Here is a 20,960-nt window from a genome sequence, read left to right as displayed (position 1 = left end):
AAAGATCTCACTATGATTTCTAGAAGAGTTCTAGCAGTCGATTGATGAAGATTTTCACAATAAATATATAGTCAACACAATATAATTATATGTCAAACACTTGTTCAATGAAATAGACACAAAGCAATTTAAGTGAAACTTTGGTGCGTCCTACATAAACTAGTCCAGAATGTAAAGAGATTTGTACAAATAGAGGATCAAAAAATTAAAATCAATAAAAGTATCTTGATCATGTAAGTGTGTCTGCGCGTGTTGCTTACCTAACCAAAAATTTGAAGAGTCCAACTATAGGATCAAAGTGAAAATTAAAACCACAAAAGGATGATAGTTATTGAGCATGTAACGTGTTGCTTATCTATCCAAAAAATGAAAAAAAGAAAAAAAATAATAATAATAAAGAAAAAAAACATATATGCGTCTGAAATTAAGGTAGAAATACTTGCCCCCAAAAATAAATAAATAAATAAAATAAGGTAGAAATTACAATGATCATTGTTGCTACATGCTATTGTGCTTAGATCTTTAGATGTATATATATATTAACAAGAAAAATTCATGATTTAGAGTGAGAGTATTCTCGTTTGCTATATTCAGAAAGCATTGAAAACAGCTGATATCTTTAAATCCCTTTAATATGCTAGAGAAAGAGAAAGAAAGAGGATCTATTCTCCTTTGCTAAATTCAGAAAATCTTGAAGAAAGTAAATTAATCATCTTTCCATTTCAGATGTAAAAAACCATAATCTCAATATATTTCGTGTACTTACTAAACAAAAACAAAATTAATCCATGAGATTACACCATAACTAACACCCATACTCAATTCAAGAGCATACATATACAAACATAAACAGTCTTGATATATGTGGAATGTAATTGTGTGTACATATATATAAATGTATCAACATATTATATTTTATAAAACATAGAAATCTGACCTCGAAGCCATGACAAAAACTTGGAGCTACTGATGAAAATTTCCTAAGGGATCGCATGATCCGACAAATGAACCAAATAAACAGCAACCAAACCATGCATAAAGCCATAAAAGTTCAACTGAAATCGGATCAATGCGATCCCTTTGGAAGTCTCCACCAGCATCAATGATCGAACTCCCATTAACGCTTGTTTGGAGAGGTCTTGAGGTCCAAATAACAAGACTTTGTTTGAGTTCTTGATATATATATAGATGGATAAGACAAGAAGAAGAAGAAGAAGAAGAAGGTGTTCATCCGTATTTTTCGTTCTCGTTTGGCCGGTTGTTTGTGTATGTAAATAATGTTCACGCATTTGGTGTGATCAAAGAGGTAGTTAATTAGAGAGACCACGTGTGAACTAAACTTTTCATAAAGGTCGTGGTGGAAGTACTGAAATACCCTTGTGGGAGATAGTATGATATGATATATTTTTCCACTCAACATCATAAATCAGGCTTATCTCCATTAATGTCAAATTTTCAATAAAGAAAAAACAAGTGATGAGATCACTCTTAGAGAAAAAACAAGTGATGAAATACCCTTGTGGAGCCTGATTATTAGTTCATATTATAGTACTCGAAAAGTTTGACTGGTCACACTATTTAGGACCTATCATATTTATGGTAGTGAAGACTTTTGAATTTTCGAATGGTTCGCACTTCTGGATAAGTTTAACCGATTGCACTATTTGCGACCAGTCACACTTTGATGTAAGTTGCGAGATTAAGTTTTCGTGTTTGTTTTGGACTTCGAAAAAGACTCGGTGCAGTGGGGCAAGTTGATTTCCTCTAGAAGGGGGTTTATATACTAACCCTACTAAGATCCTACACAAAAGAGAGAGAATTGTATTGTCCTTCCATAAGAGAGAGATATTGAGAGAAAAATTCTCTATTATAATTGTTTACCTTTTTCATAAGCACGTTTGAAAAATAAAAAAATAAAAAAATAAAAATACATAATTTTTGGCATAGTTTTGACAAGCCCGTTTCGCGACTCACAAAGATTCGTTCCCAATTGGAATCCACCAAACCATCAATACTCACCGGCTATGCTCATTATATAAGTCATTCTGCAACCAAATGTCATCGTTTAGGGCTCCATTTTTTCAACTTTCAATGTGATTAAAAGTTTGTCAATTTTTTTGGAGTATTTATTAGTGGTTGAATTGGACTCTAATTTAGTTAATTTTTTGTAAACTTATTTTAGTGATTGGATTTTTTTTTTAAATGATTTATAGAGGTGGTGAAAGATTGGGTTACTTTAGGATTCAATGATTCATTAATTTAATTACTATTATAAATGACTGTACTACACAGTAGATTTTACACATCAATAATATTCTAGCATTTTCTAAAACTTGTTATTTCCAATAAAAACTAAAATGATTCTCAATTTTGCTTCTGTGTTGTTAATTGGTATCAGAGTTTTATTTTTTCTTAGTTTAATGTTGAACGGCGAAATATTTACTACAACTTGTTTCTTTAATCCCAATTCCATTAACTAATTGTTCTATTCCCCAACTTTATAAATCTTGGTTTCATCTCCTAAACTTATCACTTATAATACGACGCGTAAAAAAAATTAAATTATTAATAAAGAATTGTGCTAAACTTGACTATACCCGACTATCTGACTTATGCATAATTGGCGTGAGCTGTAATTAAACCTACACCTAATGTGCCAGAGTTGATAGTCATGTCATAATTATTATACAAAGAATTGTGATAAACTTGACTACACCTGACTGTTTGACTTAGACACAACAGGCATGAGTTATAATTAAACCTACACTTAACGTGCTAAGGTCGATAATCATGTCAGAATTATTATACAATAGCAGCCTATACACAAATATGCACACAGATTATAATGTCTATAAAGGAACACTGGTAAAGAGTAATATGTTTGCCAACTTTGCCTGTTTTGTGCAAAGAGCATAAATAATGCTCCTCTCTTTCATTCTTTTTAGCTAAACAAAATTAGTCTTGTAAAGATTCCGAAATTTTGCCTACCCTAAGAATAGTGCTTGCAGGACCAGCCTCTATGGTATGCCCAGCACATTGATCTGTCGAAAGCTTGTTCCCTTTTGTTTTCTCGTTTTAAATGATGGGAAACCAGATTTTGACACGTGTTTTTGGGCATACCATATATTGACACGTGTCTTTGGGCATACCATATTTTGCCTTATTCAGTCACTAAATAAGGATATGCTAGAAATAATGAGGACATAAAAGATAATGCAACGTGAAATGGTGCCATGGCAGGTAATAGTTGCAATCAAACAGCTAAGGTTTTATAGGAAGACAAATTGCACTTGTTTGATCAAAGAAAATGACAATTCTTATTTTCTCACTTTTCTATTATTTTCAAAATTTTCACGTTATCACATCCAAAAAAATATTTATCGTGTTCAACTTAGAATCTTTCATCGATTTTATTTTTGTTACGTTTTTCAATTTTGAAACGCCAATTTGATACTATCGAATATAAACTTTCTGAATTTGATTAATTAGACAATCACGTGTATATCTTATAAGATTCCTTAATCAGGGACAATTCTCATTTTCTCACTTTTCTATTATTTTCAAATTTTTCATATTAACACACCCAACAAAAGATTTGTCGTATTCAATTTAGAATCTTTCATCAATTTTACTTTTGTTACGTTTACTAACGGACCAGTGGCCTAACTGTATCAATCTCTTACTTTTCAAAGAGAGGTGAGAAGTTCAAATCTCAGAAGAGACAAGTGTGTGTGAGTAATAACTAGGAAAAAAAAAACATAAAATTTCTTTTGTTACGTTTTTCAATTTTGAAATGACGAATTTGATACTATCAAATATAATTTTTCTTAATTCAATTAATCAAAGAATCACGATGTACGTCTTATCAGATTCCTTAACTAAAATTAAATTTTTCTTACAATTTTACCTTAGCATATAATTAAGGTAACACCCATAAAATTCAAACATGTATGTAGGTAATGTAACAATAAAATTCAAAATTATATAAATATATAAAATAAAATTGAAAAATGAGCTTTTAAGGGCATATATGTCAAACAACTGTACAATTTGATTTTGATCTAAAATGATAATGGTTTGGTCTTAATTTCAAAAATAATGGAATCATTATGATTGACTATGTGTATATGTGGTTTTATTTGATTGATTGGTGAACTAGTGAGCATAAGATATTAACTAAAACTTTAGATCAAATAATACATAGAATTTTACACACAATCATCCAAACAATGATCATAATTCAAGGGTTAAATCAATTAGAGTTGGTGATGATTTATGCTCTAAATCAAATCAAATCACTTCAAAGGTGTAATTAGTCCTAATGTTAAGTACTATTTACTAACAAATATAAATAAATTTGAAAAGATATATGAGAGGGACATATTACATGATCTGAAATAATTACTTAGTTGGACTCGTCAAAACGAAACAACCTTGATGGTGCCCTAATTAGTGTTCCATACGCATTGAAGTCTTCTGTCTCTCACACACACACAGTATAAAGCAAAGCTCATGTGGAAGTGGTGGGAGGTGACAGGTCAAAAACCACCATAACCCAGATTCCAAGCAAATCACAGCACACGAGTATGCATGACCCGCATGAACCTGTCACTATACCATTCACGTCTATATGTCCCCTTGATTTGGAGCAGATGGGGTCTCAGTGTCTCGTGATCGTAACATAAATAGCAAAAGCTTGAGATGATTTATTTGATTTTCTTGGCAACTCTCCATGTTGTCAACTTTGGGATACCTTCAATTTCTTTTTTCCTTTCCCTTTTCCTTCCCTTTCCTTCCCACTTGTAAAGAGGATTCCTTGTCGGCATCACGAAGACTTGCAATGTGCAGAAGTCCATGGAAACCTACCGCAGAAGTTGTGGTCCAAATGACGTTTCTGTCTAGGCACTACAACAAAAAGGAGTTTTTAGTTACGTACAGAATCATTTTCGCAGTAAGAATCATTTTCGCAGTAAATACTACGTCATTGTGATTCGTTTCTGACCTAATTTGTTTCGCGAGTCTGGGAACGAATTCTAGTCTCTATTGTAGTCTGGTATATAAGGGTGTTAAGATTTATAGAATGAAATAAGATAACACGAAAAATTGAAATAGAGAGTAAAAGAGAGATGAAGAGTTGAAGGTTTGAGAACTTGTAATTAATCTCTGTTTTCTTTGCATAGTAAAATCTCATTGTCCATCTTTATATTTTCATTGGTATATAATACCAAAAAGGAAGAATTAGTAGTAAATGATACTAAATAAAAAATTCAGTTCTGCAACTATATAAAATATATGTTTTGTCTAAAGTCTAAACAATGATTCTAGAAAAAATTTGACAAGTGATTTCTAGTCTGTTCACCTTGGTATGCTCTTTGTCTTCCCCAACATAGTGTCACTAGCCCTTGTAATTAATTCCCACTTAAATCTAATTTTAAAGTTAAACACCATCCCGATTTATTTATTTATTTTTTTCTTAATAATAAAATATACACAAGATTATAATAATAAAAAATAAATAAATTATACACACAAAAAAAAAAAAGTGCATAACCCAGGCCTACAAAAAAAATGGCCTCCAAGCCCACAGGTTAACATTACATTGGATTACCCCAAACCAGGAAAGAACCCATAAAAAGCGGCCCAACTCAAGACAAATAAGCCCAGACCCAAATAGTGAGACCCTCAACCCACTTCAGTATCATATTATCAACTAACCAATACCAGACCTGAAAGGGCCAGGTGTACACACAAATTTTGTAGTCTGCAAATAAAAAACAAAATAGGGAGCAAATAGAATTTTATTAATTTGGAAAAATTGGAATACAATCCTCTAAGATATTCTTTACAAAAGAAAGAACTTGTCCTCTGATTTGATCTCCTTTGTTTGTTAGATTCAAGGGCTGTTAGAGCTTGATCTTGAATTGGGTTGTTGACAATTTTTTTCAAGTATTTGTAGTTAGGGAAGATCGTCGATGATTTCTGATCGAGGGCTGACGAAGCTTGATCTCGAACAGTGTTATGTGGTGATTCGTCAAACTTGTTGAATCACAGAGAAAGAACGGCACAATTTTGATATGTTTGTTGTTCTTTGTTGAATTTGAGGAAAACCAACATGACTTTGGATTTGATGTGCTTGTTCTTCTTCGTCTTCAGAGAATTTGTGAAAGAACGGCACGGCTTTAGTTGTGCTTTTTGTTGATTATCATAGAATTTTGATAAAGAACGACACGATTTGATGTGCTTATTGTTCTTCACTTTCAGATTTGGATGTTCGGGATGAATGTCGGCAGTGCTTCTGCATTTCTTTATGGAATTCTAAATTTATGTCCCCTCTGGATTTCTCACTATAACAAATTTGGTCTTTGGCGACAAAAACTATAGCGACAAGATGAATTTGTCGCAATAAAATGACCTTTTGTGACAAAAAGTAACTTTGTCGCCTTAAACTAACTTTACTCGACAAAAAACTACCCCAGGAATTTCCTCACGCTCGGTGATATGGCGGGAAATGGTATGGCAACAAATTTGATTTTAGTGACAAATATATTGTCGCAACTAATTACAATATAGTGACAAATATAGTTTTGTCGCTATTAACTAGATTTTAGTGACAAATATAGCTTTGTCACAATTAATAGTATTTTAACGACAAAAATTGTTGTCGTTATAAATAACCTTATAGCGACAAATCATGCATTGTCGCAAAATATTGAGTTATTGTGACAAATATAGCTTTGTCACAATTGACGACATTTTAACAACAAAAATTGTTGTCGCTACAAACAACCTTCTAGCGACAAATAATGCATCGTCGCAAAAGATTGACTTATTGTGACAAATATAGCTTTGTCACAATGGATGGCATTTTAACGACAAAAATTATTGTCGCTACAAATAACTTTCTAGTGACAAACGATCATTGTCACAAAATATTGACTTATTGTGACAAATATAGCTTTGTCACAATTGATGGCATTTTAACGACAGAAATTCTTGTCGCTACAAATAACCTTCTAGTGACAAATGATCATTGTGGCAAAAAATTGACTTATTGTGACAAATATAGCTTTGTCACAATTGATAAATTTTTAGTGACAAAAATTCTTGTCGCTACAAACAATCTTCTAATGACAAATGATCATTGTCGCAAAAGATTCACTTATTGTGACAAATATAGCTTTGTCACAATTGATGGCATTTTAACGACAAAAATTCTTGTCGCTACAAACAACCTTCTAATGACAAATGATTATTGTCGCAAAAAATTCACTTATTGTGTCAAATATAACTTTGTCACAATTGATAAATTTTTAGTGACAAATTATTTGTCGCCAATTTCTATCTTTTAGCGACAATAGATATTTTGTCACAAAAGAGTAAATTCTTGTCACAAATTGGCCTTTTGTCACCATATACTTGTTTGGGAAATAATAAGAAAAATTAAAACTTATCATAAGGTATGTTTTTAATATATAAAAGTGTGTGTATATATAAAAATATATGGTAAAGTACAAAAAAACTCCCTGAACTATATTTGAATTTGCAAATAACCCCTTGAATTATATTTTGTGCCTAATTCCACTTGTTGAAAAAATGCCCCAATGTTCTAATAATACATTCATCATTTTATAAAACGGTAGTTATAAATATATTTTTTTTATTTTTAAGATAAATTAATTCTACTAATAAAGTTAATGGGTAAATTGTAGCTTTCTCCTCTCTCTTTCACATTTCATTAACTAATCAACCCTATAGGTTTGTAAAAATTATGTGGGCTCTAGGCATGATATTGGTTGGTTGTTATTGGGAGATAAATTTGTAAAAAGGTATAAAACAACCGTTAGAGATAAAAATAAATAATCCAAAATTTTTGTGTAAATTTATTATGACATATCAGATTTACACAAAAATAATATATACAACGATTAGAGATGCTCTAACATTCAGGCCATAATTTTTATAATTAAATGACAATATATACTTATATAATATGTAAATTTATGGCAATAAATATTTTTTTAAAAAAAATAAAAAATAATAATAACAACAAACACAGTTACACACGTACTTGTAATATCAGTTTATAAATGTTATATAATAATTGGTATGGTAACAACAATTAGTTTTATCCCCTCTCTTTAAAAAAAAAAAAAAAAAAAAAAAGATTTTTTTATTTATATTTAAACTCAAAAACTGGTTTATTTTATTATTATATTATTTTTGGGCTCATGTACATGCATAGTAGGCTCCGTTAAGCCCAGTCCAAACAATTAAATTTTTAACTTATTGGTGTAATCAACTGTCACATTTTCCAAAATAACAGGTCAGGGATCCAGAGTATCCTCCTTACATGGTTGATATCATCGCTTAGGCAGTAGTGTTTCGTATGACCCTGTTTTTAGTATAAGTAATCCCAAACATGTTTATAAATACTGGGAACAACGACATAGGTCTAAAATATATAAATTGCATAGACTATTATACAAAACCGCAGATGTTGCCAATGTAACTTATAGAAAAAGAATTAATAATAATAATAATCTTTGACATGACGAGAAGGATAGCAAAATACACACACCTTGAGTGGTACAGAAGAGTGAGTAGAAGGTCCGCGCTCCCTCTAAGTTAAGTTAGCACTAGATTCGCGAAATCCGGTTCATTTTTATAAAAACCGAATCCAATGTGGGACAAATGTAATACCCCAATATTTTAAAGGATTTATTAATTGGGATTAATTATTTTTATTTTATTTTTAAATATTTTGTTTGTGATTAATTGCTTTTATTTTATTTTTAAATAATTTGTTTTATTTAATTAAATGCATAGATTGATTGTCTTGTTTTAATTAAATTATATTTCGTAATTATATTTGTTGAATTGATATGGTGTTTGATTTGTGGAATGCTATGAATGAATTGTTTATTTGATTTATGTGCATTTAAGCTTATGTGATTTTATTGTGAATTATTTGTATTTAATAGGTTTAATTTAATTATTTATATAAGTTAATTGGTTTGGGCTTAAGAGGAGTGGGACTAATGAATGTGGTATTGGGCTTGAATGTAGCCTTGTTAGGTTAATTAATAAAGGCACATAGTTATGAAGATATTTAAAATAATTATCTTTCTATAATTATATATATATAATTATATGTATATGAATATAATTAATTAATAACCATTATGGATGATATATATATATTTATTGATATATATAGATATATATATATATGATTTATTTAACTAATGTTTATTTATAAAAGGAATATATATATAATATTCCCTCCGTCCATTATTAGTATTCCATTTTTTTCTTTTTACATGTCCCAAATTAGTTGTGCTCTTTGAAAAGTCAAAGTATCTTTTCATTATATTTCCATCATTATTCTTTATCTTTTTAAAAAATTTCAAACTTTGGTGTTATATATATTTAATATTTGAATGACAATTTAGTAATTTGAAAAGGCGACAATGTATTAATTGCATGTCCCCTTAAAAAGTTATAAAATCAAGGATGGACAACTAATAAGGGACGGAGGTGGTATATAATATATATGTGTGTATATATATTTATTATTTAAATATTATTATTTTTATTATTTTATTTGGTAGTCATAATAGGAAAATAATTTGGATTTTAATGTGTATAAATATACGCATAAGACTTTAGGGTTAAAAGGTTTTAACATTAGAAAAATAAGAGAGACAGAGAGAGAAGAAGAAGAAGAAGAAGGGCTGACAAAGAGAAGGCCGGATCAGAGAAGTAGGATATCGGATTTGGAAGAAACATGTGAGTTATTCTCTACTTCTCCTCTTAAAACTCATAAGCTTATCACCTTGATTATCGAAATTATAGTTTTATTTTATTTTTTTAAAATTTAATTTATTAATCGGATTATATGAGCATGTTTATTCTTTACAAAATTATAGAGTTAAACATGTGAATATATGTATGTATTGTTTTGATAATTTAAATCTTGTGTATGAGGTTAGGTTAATTAAACTTTAATTTCTGAAATTTATATAGTTTACTTTAACTTTGTGTAGCATGATTAATTAAATTAAATAGATCTTAATAAAATTATACATGTTCATATATGCCCAAAAATAATAAATTAAGCTTTTGGGGATTTTCTGGATTAGATTATTTTTAGAATTTGTTTTGTATTTTTAGAAATATTCTGGAATGTATTTGGAATTTTTTTTATAATTTTTTAAATTAAATATATGCCACTGTAACATATCAGCGCAACAAATAGAAGGTTGTGATTTAGTGAGTCGCAGAGCGCAGCACTTCGGTGCGCCTCAAATCAGGACCTTAGGATGGTCCTGATGATATTGGGATATTCCATATTGGGATATTCCAATGTGGGCGTGTGCATGGGTAGAAGCTGCACACGCTGATCTAGGTCATTGGATTGATTTAGTCTAAATGGATGACACATAATTTGTCGTAGGGGCGGAGGGAAGGGGGCCATCCGGCAATGACCCCCTCCCCCAATTTTTTCACAAATAATTTTTTTTTTTTTTTAAAATCTATTTATGGTTACCTTAAAGTTGCAAATAAAATTAATTATTACTCTTCAAAGTCGAATAAATCTCTTACTGTAACATAGTTTATACATACATACATACATATATATATATATATATATATATATATACACACACACACGCACATACACATATATTATTTGTTATGAATTAGAGAAAAGAAAAAAGTGCAATTTGAAACTTGTAACAAAAAGCCTTAAAAAAACTCTGCAATTTTTTTGTAAATCTTTTTATATTAATTAATAAATATTTTTTAACATTAATAAATAAATACTGAAATATTTTGAAATTGGTGGTAAAGTTTGAGTTTTGTAAAGTAAAAAATTCTTTTAGGTTTTTATATTAATACTGAAATATTTATATTTTATTTTTTATTTATTAAGAAATATTTTTATTTATTTTAATACTAAAATTGGTGGTAGAGTTTGAATTTTGCAAAGTAATAGATTCTTTTAGGTAATTAGAATTTTATTAGGTAATTTGTAATTTGAATTTGGTTAGATAATTTGAAATTTATATAATTTTAAATTTACAATAGAAATTAAATTAAATTAAATTTTAAAATACTTTTAAAACACTGTTCGGGACGTCAAAGGGAACTCGAATAAGTTTAACTCAAAATTCTTATTTTCTTTCAAATATTCAATCTTTATACATTAAAAAGGTTTAGTGACATAATAGATACCTTGATTGAGGTATCTTCATTTAAAGATTCAATCTTTTAGTCATTAAAATACTATTCACGACTTCATATAGAATTCGAATAACTTAAATTCAAAACTCTCATTTTCTTTCAAATATTCAATCTTTATACATCAAAAAGGTCTAGTGACATGATAAATACTTTAATTTAGGTAATTTCTACAACAGTTATGCCTTACACAGTGTTTTTTTAATAACAAGCTCGTGTTGTCTAATAATTACCACTCTGGTATATATGTACTTTAACCAGCCTTCTCTAAAAAAAGGCGGATGCGAAATTTATTGAAATTATTTTATGCTGGGAAATCTGGCGCTCGAATATTTCATCCATTTATTTCTCTAACTTTACCAATCTTATCCGACATTACAAACCCTAGGTTTCTCTTCAGCCTCCCCAATCGCCTCCATCTCTATTCTCGTTCTCAACTTTAAAGTTGCCTTCTCTCTGTCCCTGTAACTGCAAATTACAAAATCTACAAGAATCTGTTTGCACAATGATTTCAGCCTCCCCAATCACCTCCATCTCTATTCTCATTCTCAACTCTGAACTTGCCCTCTCTCTCTCTCTAACTGCAAGCCACAAAATCTACAAGAATCAGAAATCCAAAACCCATATATTTCAGTTTATCTATCTGTGTGCAAGAATCAAAAGTTCAAAACCCATATCGGCATATCATTTCAAGATTGTTCAAAAAATCAAAACCCATTTCTTTCCGTTTCCATCGCCCGCTGTTCTAGATCGGGCTCGCCGTTTGCAAGCCCCCCCCCCCCCCCCCCCCCCCCCCCGGCCGCAACTGCTAACTTGTATGTATGGGTTTTGTTTTAATTTTTAAGCTCTGTAATTCTAGTTTTGCAAACTAAATCCTATTTGGTGAAAAATTTTATGATCTTTTTTATATAATTATTTTTTATTTTTTGCAATATAAAGTAACAAAATTTGCATTGCATTGCATTTTGAGGTAATCACCGTAATCTACATTTTATTTCAGCAAAACAAATATTTTTTTTTTAGTTTTATAATATAATTGTTTTTTTTTTTTTTTTTTTTTTTAATGTCTCTTCTTGGGCCTTGTACTTGGTCATTGAGCTCTTTTTAATTGTAAAGAGAAAATGTGTTTATGGTTTGCATTTATTTAAGGTTTCTACTGGTTTAATGTGCTTACTTTGTGTTTTCTTTAATTACTTTGTGGGGGTGAGGGCTGCAGTTTTAATTGATGTTTGTCAATATATTCTAGAGGGAAACTCATTAGACTTTCCTGTGTTTTAAATTTGATCGAGTGTGTAGCTGAAAGTATATCCCTCCGTGCTTGGTGAAAGAATTTTTTGCCTTTTCCATCAAACTGTTGAAGCTTTGGAGGTTGATACCCAACCGACATTTTTAAGATATCAATTCTTTCTATGTAAGGCTTTGAGTACATGTGAGTACTTTGAGGAACACCACTGTATTATTCTCTTATACAATTCACTATCATGTCTTGAACTTGGTGGATAGAAAGTGAGGTGACGGAGGTAACTTCAATTGTTGGATTGGCGGACATATCATTGTGATTGCCAATTAGAGTGATCTCTGGCATGGAATTCGAATGAGGAATTTGGCCTTTGTTTGACTCAGTATTGTCATAACGCAATTTTAACTTTTCTGTCAGCGACGCAATTTTTAGATCTTACTCCTTAAGAGAGTGTTGTAATATTTCAATTGCACTGGCCATATTTGCCAATTGCTCTTCGTACGAGTTAGTACTTGACATCATTACTAGCATAGTGACGGAGTCAGAAAAAATCTTTGGCCTTAGGTGGACAACCTTGAACTTGAACTTGTGACTGGAGCAACCTTTGAGATTGTATGAATCTTCTTCCTTTCCCCCGGTGAGGTGAAGGCGATATGAGTTTGAGTTGTTACTTTGATAGATTTGGCAGAATTGACTATCATCGCATCGTGTTGTCTTTTAGCGGAATTGAACTTGCAAAGTTGTTTGTACCACTTGACGAGTTGCAACCTTCTTACCACCTTTTATGGTGGTGATGATGTTGTCCATCATGACTGCTATGATGACCTTGTGGGTGGGTGTACCGTGGGCGGGTGTGAGAGACACTGTCAGGCTACCACACTGGCGAGCTACGGGTGCACAGTCCCACATTGCCTGGGTAGAGGAAAGGTGAAGTGCTTATATATAAGTGTGTCACCTCCAATTGGTATGAGGCCTTTTGGGGTGAAGCCCAAGAGCAAAACAGTGCGGGCTCAGGCACAAAGCGAACAATATCATACCATGTGGTGGAGTGGGTCGTTACAAATGGTATCAGAGCCTGACCAAGCCGAAAGTGTGCCGACGGGGACGTCGGGCCTCCAAGGGGGGTGGATTGTGATGACCCTGTGGGCGGGTGTGCCGTGGGCGGGTGTGAGAGATACTGTCAGGCTACCACACTGGCGAGCTACAGGTGTACAGTCCCACATCGCCTGGGTAGAGGAAAAGTGAAGTGCTTATATGTAAGTGTGTCACCTCCAATTGGTATGAGGCCTTTTGGGGTGAAGCCCAAGAGCAAAACTGTGCAGGCTCAAGCCCAAAGCGGACAATATCATACCATGTGGTGGAGTGGGTCGTTACAACTATGATGTCCTTAGTGGTATTCTTGTTCTTCGTCTAAATCTTGTTGAAAGCCATAAATGTTAACGATGAGAATCTGTTGAGAATTTGATGTAGGAGAAAGAGATGAGGCAAAGGATGTCTCACTGGGCGTGCCAAAAATTTGTACACATAAATTTTGTAGTCTGCAAATAAAGAACAAAATAGGGAGTAAATAGAATTTTATTAATTTGGGAAAATTGGAATACAATCCTCTGAGATATTCTTTACAAAAGAAAGAATTTGTCCTCTGATTCAACTCCTTTATTTGTTAGATTCAAGGGCTGTTGGAGCTTGATCTTGAATTGGGTTGTTGACAATCTTCTTCAAGTATTTGTAGTTAGGGAAGACCACCAATGATTTCTGATCGAGGGCTGACGAAGCTTGATCTCGAACAGTGTTGTATGGTGATTCGTCAAACTTGTTGAATCACGAAGAAAGAATGACACGATTTTGATATACTTGTTGTTCTTTGTTGAATTTGAGGAAGATCGACACGACTTTGGATTGGATGTGCTTGTTGTTCCTCGTCTTTAAAGAATTTGTGGAAAAACGACACGACTTTGGTTGTGCTTTTTGTTGATCACCGTGGAATTTTGATAAAGAATGGCATGATTTGATGTGCTTATTGTTTTTCACCTTTAAGTTTGGATGTTTGGGATGAATATCGATAGAGTTTCTGTATTTCTCTGTAGAATTCTGAATCTCTATCCCCTCTAGATTTCTGGCCCTCTGGATTTCTAATTCTCTAAATTTCTGGACCCCTTCCTCATTCTACCATGCCTTTATTTATAGGCTTCTTGGATTAATAAGATGATGACATGTGATACCCCTCGATTCTAGAGTCACGGGTGATCAAGTCCGAGCACAGATCTGAGGGATACCAGACAATTAAGTATTTAAATGAACACGGAATACAAAATGAAATAACAAATAAATAATAAAGGCTGAAACGATATCTAAAATATAATCCTTAAAATAAAATGATTTAAAATCTAATAATCCAAAACCTCCATAAATATCTTCCAAAAATTAAACAACTCAAGAATCCATCTCTAGTGGACCCCTAAAAATCCCAAACTAAAATGAAAACCACTAAAATAAAATCCAAAGGTAAAACTGAAATATAAAAAGCAATCCTACGTAATCAGAAGAATGAGTGACTATCTTTGCTCAACTCGATCAAGCTCTAAGACTGTAACCGTCTGATACCTGAAAAATAAGAGTGGGTTAGGCCCACGCGCAAGTTCTATACTATTACAATCCAAGTAGAGACCCGATACGCAATTACATCTTAAACAACTCAACAATAACTATGTAGTCCGTATATATATATATCCACACTAAAGGACTCTCACTGGACTACGAAGGTGGTCTCAACCTGAATAGAGGCAACATGCAAAACGCACCCGAAATGGGCATGTATACCTAAACCTAACAGGGTACACCGCTACCTATCATAGCCAGTTATGCATCCCAATGCATATACGTTCCCTGCCCACCGATCCTGAGACTCAAGCTCATATCGTGGTCTCATAATCATATATATATATAAATCCTATCATATCCATCCATAAGAAGTCCAGTTAGTCATTCAACTTGTTCAGCTGATTTGACTTAAATACAAGTAGCAAATAATCCAGTTAGTCATTCAACTTGTTCAGCTGATCTGACTTAAATATAAGTAGGATTTAATCTTATAATCCATTCCCTTATTCCAGAATAGGTAGGATTGATGAGTGCTCAAATGTGACGCATTTTAACACCTAAGCTAGGGTATTCTAGTCTAATCATCTATCTTATTTTCATGTCTTAAATACTCATTTGTGTTATTGCCTATTTCAGGTGAATAATGTTCAAACAGGCTAACAAGAGCCATTTAGATCATTTTTGGAGCTAAGGAGCAAAGTTGGAAAGAAGCCAAGAAAAATGCATCAGGGCAACTTCGATCGATCGAAGGGGAGTCTCGATCGATCGAAGTGGTCTTCAATTGATTGAAACCAATGCAGTGCCAGCTCAACCATTTTGATAAAGTCTGAAGATATTTTTGTGCCACGTCAGCTTCGATCGATCGAAGCTCTAGTATTCGATCGATCGAACATCTTCGATCAATCGAAAATGCTGCTGGCAGTGAGCTGTCTAATTCCCAAGCACGCCGTTTTCTACCTACCATGCATAGTTGCAAATTTCCTCCAATCACAGGCTATTATTTTGACTTGGTCCTTACTCAAAGGAGTGTAATTGATATTATTGAGCAAGGATTATAATAGCTAGATAGTTTTTTATTACCAAATATAGAATAAAAAATTTTCCTATCTAGAACTAGGGTTTTGGAAGAAAGCAAGGATGAAGATGATGATGCCAACCTCTAAGCTAGCCCTTGAGGGTTTCATGTCCACTACCATGAATAGATAAATCCTTCTCTTGGGGCTAGAGATGGCCCCTAGGCTTGCTTCTCAAACTTAGCTTTTATGTATTTTTGGGAATTTTAGTTGTAATGAATGTTTTGACCATGAATGAATATATATCTTGTAATCCTTACTTGATTTGTATGATTTAATGCTTCCAATTGATCATTTGGCTCTAGTCATATGTCTATGTATGCTAGAATTGATGTTCATGTGTTTCTCTAGATTTAATGGAATTGATGCATGTCTTTGTGTGTTGATGATGTTAATCTAGTAATGGTCAAGGCATAGTGCTTAATTAAACACTCTTAAGATTTATTTAATGGTTCATACTTGTTTCTTGATGGATTGTATAGCATCTCTAGTTTAATTAGTTTAATTTCATGCCTCTAATCTAGTGTAGTGTAATTACTTTAAATTCTTAGGTAGGTGAACAATCCATGCTTGTTTCTTGGTGTTTTATACTTGTGAATGCAAATAGTGTATTTCTCTAGATAATTGTGTGTGAATTAATTGTGATTTTCTTGAATGGATTGTGGTCTCATTTGATAGGCTGTGCTACTCAATTTAATTGACTAGACAAACTATGCTTATTTTCCTTCCATGCTTAGTTTCAATTGATGTCACACACACAAAAGTTACAATCTAAATTTCCCCATTAATGTATAATTGCTAGTGTTTGATGAAGTGAAGCTTAGTGGTATCTCTATGCCCCAAGACCTCTCTTCCAAATATTTTTCCTACTTTCTAGATTGCTCTTCTTACTTGCATCAATCTTTTAATTACATTGTAGTTTAATTAAACAAACCACCAATCATCTTTGATCACTCGACCTACTAATCCGACATTAATTTCCATTACAAACACACCTCCAAACCCTTGGGACGATCCCTACTCACTCTAGTTATATTCGTAGTTGGAAGTGGTAGTGGCATTTTACAAATTTCAACTTGGACACATTTAATCATTCTATTGCCACGCTTTAAACCAAACCAAGTTTTGGCGCCGTTGCCGGAGATTTGGCACCGTCGTGTTTGGAAATTAATTAGGAATTAGTACTATTTTGATCTTGTCTTTATTTTTATTTTATTTTATCTTTAGTTACTTATTATTTTTGTTCTTGATTTGCTAGGTGCATTGAGCCAAGAGAGCAAAGCAAAGGGAAATTGAAAAGTAAGATAAGCAAAGAAGCCAAGTGAAGCCAAGCAAGAACATAAAAAGCTCAAAAATAAAAATAAAAATAAAAATAAAAATAAAAATTGCAAAGCAAACAAGGCAAAGAAAAGAAAAAAAATTGAAAAATCATTTGAAGTTGCTTAAAGACCCATTGTGAGCCTTCCTAAACTCAATCTCTAGTTAAATTGTCGGCCCGCGTGGAGGCAAGTTTTTCATTTCTTAGATAGATCGTGAGCCCGCGTGGAGCCAATTTAATTTTCTTTGCATATTGTTCAAAGCATGGGAGTATGGGAACATCGTATGTGGAGGAATGTTGATTGTTGATTTGTTGCGGAGGAGAAGTGATTGCTACTTGCTTATTACTTGTTTTTGTTTTGTTTGTGCATGCATGGTTGTAGATCACTAAATCTTACTCTTGTCCCACTTAATTTGAATCTTGAATCTAGTGTTCATAGGGGAAGAGGTAGATTAATTGACTCCATTTCATCAATGGAGGAGCAAAATGAGGACCTTGGTCACATAGACCAACAAGGCATCCTCCACTCTAATGAGCATCATGAAAATATTCAAGTACTATTAGGCATGCTAAGACCATTTCTTCCACAACAACAAGGCTAAGTTCCATTGGGAATGCCTCGGCCAATTTATGTTCCACAACTTCCCATTTTTCAAGGCAATCAAGGTGTTCGTGTAGCACCACCGGTTGTGAATCATCCTCTTGCTTTGCGCGACCATTACGTGCCTAATGAATATAATGCACCCACTCGCATTCAATTTCCCCCATTTAGAGCACATCATAATGAGAATGAACCGCAAACCATTCAAATGCTTCCTAATTATCATAGACTTCTAAGTGAAGAACCTTACAAGCATTTGGATGAGTTTCTTAAAGTGTGTTCCACCGTGAGATACACGGACATGCCGGAAAAGGTTTTAAGGCTTAAACTTTTTCCTTTCACCCTTAAGGATAAGGCAAAATGTTGGTTCAACAATCTTAGGCCTTTTTCGATAACTTCTTCGGCGGAAATACAACAAGAGTTCTTGAAAAAGTACTATCCAGTTTCAAAGACCAATGCCATGAGAACTTCAATTCAAGAATTTTCTCAAAGGGATGGGGAATTGTTTCATGAGGCATGGGAAAGATTCAATGACTTGCTTAGGAAGTGTCCACATCATGACATGCCTAAGTAGCAATTAGTTCAATACTTCTTTGAAAGTTTGCCGAATAGTCACAAAAGGTATGTTTGATGCATCTATGGGTGGTTCTTATCTTGATAAGCATGAGGATGATGTGTGGCGTCTTTATGAAAGTATGAGTGAAAATTCAATACATAGATCCTTATCTTCCAAAAATGGTAGAAACTTAGGTGAAAGGAAGAATGTTGGCTTGTATCAAGTTGACAATTTCGATGACATAGCCGTTGAGGTGAAATCTTTATCTCAAAGGTTTGATCAACCACAATTCAGTGAATCAAGTGTCTTCCTCCCTCATTATGTTCATATTCATAATTCAAATGAATCTTGTATGACTTGTTTTAGTGTTTTACATTTTACTTCCAATTGTCCTCATGGATATGTGCAAAATGAGCATTGAGAATAAGTAAATCCTACTTTTGTTCACCAAGGGAATAACCTTTATGGCACACATTACAATCCTGGATGAAGGAATCATCCAAACTTCTCTTGGAAAAACCAAGGGGAAAGCTCAAACCCTCCCCAAGGTGGTTTTCAAGGAAAGTATGTTCTACCTCCAATGCAAGGCCAAGGTTCCCAAGGTTATAGATCATCTTTTCAATCACATGGAAACCAATTTTCTAACTCTCATTTTCCTAATTAATCATCTTACTCCCAAGGAAATTCTAGGAGTTCCGCTTTTGAAGAAAAAGTGTTGACCGCGTTGGGCACTTTAGAGGCCAATACTCAATTGCTTCATTCCCATTCTCAATCCATTGCTAAGTTAGAAACCTAAGTAAAGTAAATAGCTAGTACTTTGAATGCTAGAGAGAAAGGGAAGATGCCTCTAAATACCCCACCAAAGCAATAATTTGTGGTGGAGACCAATTCCTCATCGGAAGGTCACACAATTAAATATGTTAATGCAGTGACAACCTTGAGGAGTGAAAAAATTGTTGATAACCAAGTTAGTGTCTAAAATAAAGAGAGTGAACCGGTGCAACCAAAAGTTGACACCCGTCCCGTTTCACATTTTATTCCTCCTTCATTGTATGTGCATGATCATCTTGTTGAGCAAGTGGTGAAAAATGATTTGAAGGATGATTTAAAAAATTCTTGTGTTAAAGATTGATGAGCGCTGAAAAGTGCGCATTTAAACCCCTTAAGCTTGAGTATTTTAGGACCTTTATCTATCTTACTTTCCCGTTTTAGACTAATTTCATGTTATTGCCCTTTTTAGGTGCTTATCCCCAAAATAAGTTAATTCAGTCAAATTAAAGTATAAAAGAAGCAATCTCAAGCGGAATGGAAGAATGGAGCAAAGTGGTGGAAATCAGCAAACTTCGATCGATCAGGAATATTTTCGATCGATCTTACCTCATCAAGATGGATCCAAGCTTTTGTCCTTATCCTTAAAGAAATCTCATTTTCGATCGATCCAACTTTTCTTAGATCGATCGAACTTCCTTGATCTTATCCTCACCTACCATTTTTGTCCTTATCCCAAAATATCTCAGAGATTTGTCTTTATTCAAAAAAGCACCGCCAAGGATGGATCGATCTCTACAGCATTCGATGGATCTCACCTAAGTTCGATCGATCTCATCAAAGTTCAATCGATCGAACCTCCTCAAGTCCGAATTAAAACAGAGTCCAGCTCATTAAAAGTTGGCTTATGGTGCAATCATTGCAAGGACCATAGTGCACAAGTCCAGACCATTGGGTGTGACACTTGAGCCTCCTATATAAGGATTTTGAGCCATTTTTACATAATAACATCTAATTTTTCATATTATCTATCTTGGAGAGGAGGCTAGAGCAGAGAGAGACATACACATTTTAGGAGTTCTTCCATTCTTCTAGGGTTTTTATCAAAAAGGAGGTCATTACTACCATGGAGATAGCCCTTGAAGGTTAGATGACTACTTTAATGAGTGGCTAAACATCTACTTGGGGCTAGAGGAGCCCCTAAGTTTGCTTCCTAAACCTTGTGATTTGTATATTTTTGGAGATTTGCTTGTAATAAATGTTTTAATCTTAGACTTATATATATATATATATCTTGTGGTTTCTACTTGATGTGTATGGATTAATGCTTCGAATTGATTATCTATCTCTAACTATATATCTATGTATGCTAGAATAGATGATTCATGTGTTTTTCTCTAGATTTAATGGAATTTGTGCATATCTATGTGTATGGATGAAGTTAATCTAGTGATGATCAAAACATAGTGCTTAATTGAACACTCTCGTAATTTATTTGATGATTCACACTTGTTTCTTGATGGATTGTGCCACACCTTTAGCTTGCTTAGTTTAATTTT

At 33.1% G+C, this 20,960-nt stretch overlaps 1 pseudogene; it reads right to left on the bottom strand.

The window, feature by feature from the left end:
• Window positions 1–18,542: 18,542 nt before the first annotated feature.
• Window positions 18,543–18,641, bottom strand: LOC132272089 (small nucleolar RNA R71; annotated as a pseudogene).
• Between the last annotated feature and the right edge of the window lie 2,319 nt (window positions 18,642–20,960).

This window comes from Cornus florida, unplaced genomic scaffold (genome assembly GCF_030987335.1).
Source record: "Cornus florida cultivar Cherokee Brave unplaced genomic scaffold, ASM3098733v1 CherokeeBrave_3.0.0_Hap2_Chr08, whole genome shotgun sequence".
Taxonomy (NCBI): domain Eukaryota; kingdom Viridiplantae; phylum Streptophyta; class Magnoliopsida; order Cornales; family Cornaceae; genus Cornus; species Cornus florida.
The sequence above is the reverse complement of the archived record's forward strand: the minus strand, read 5'-3'. Positions and strand labels throughout refer to the sequence as shown.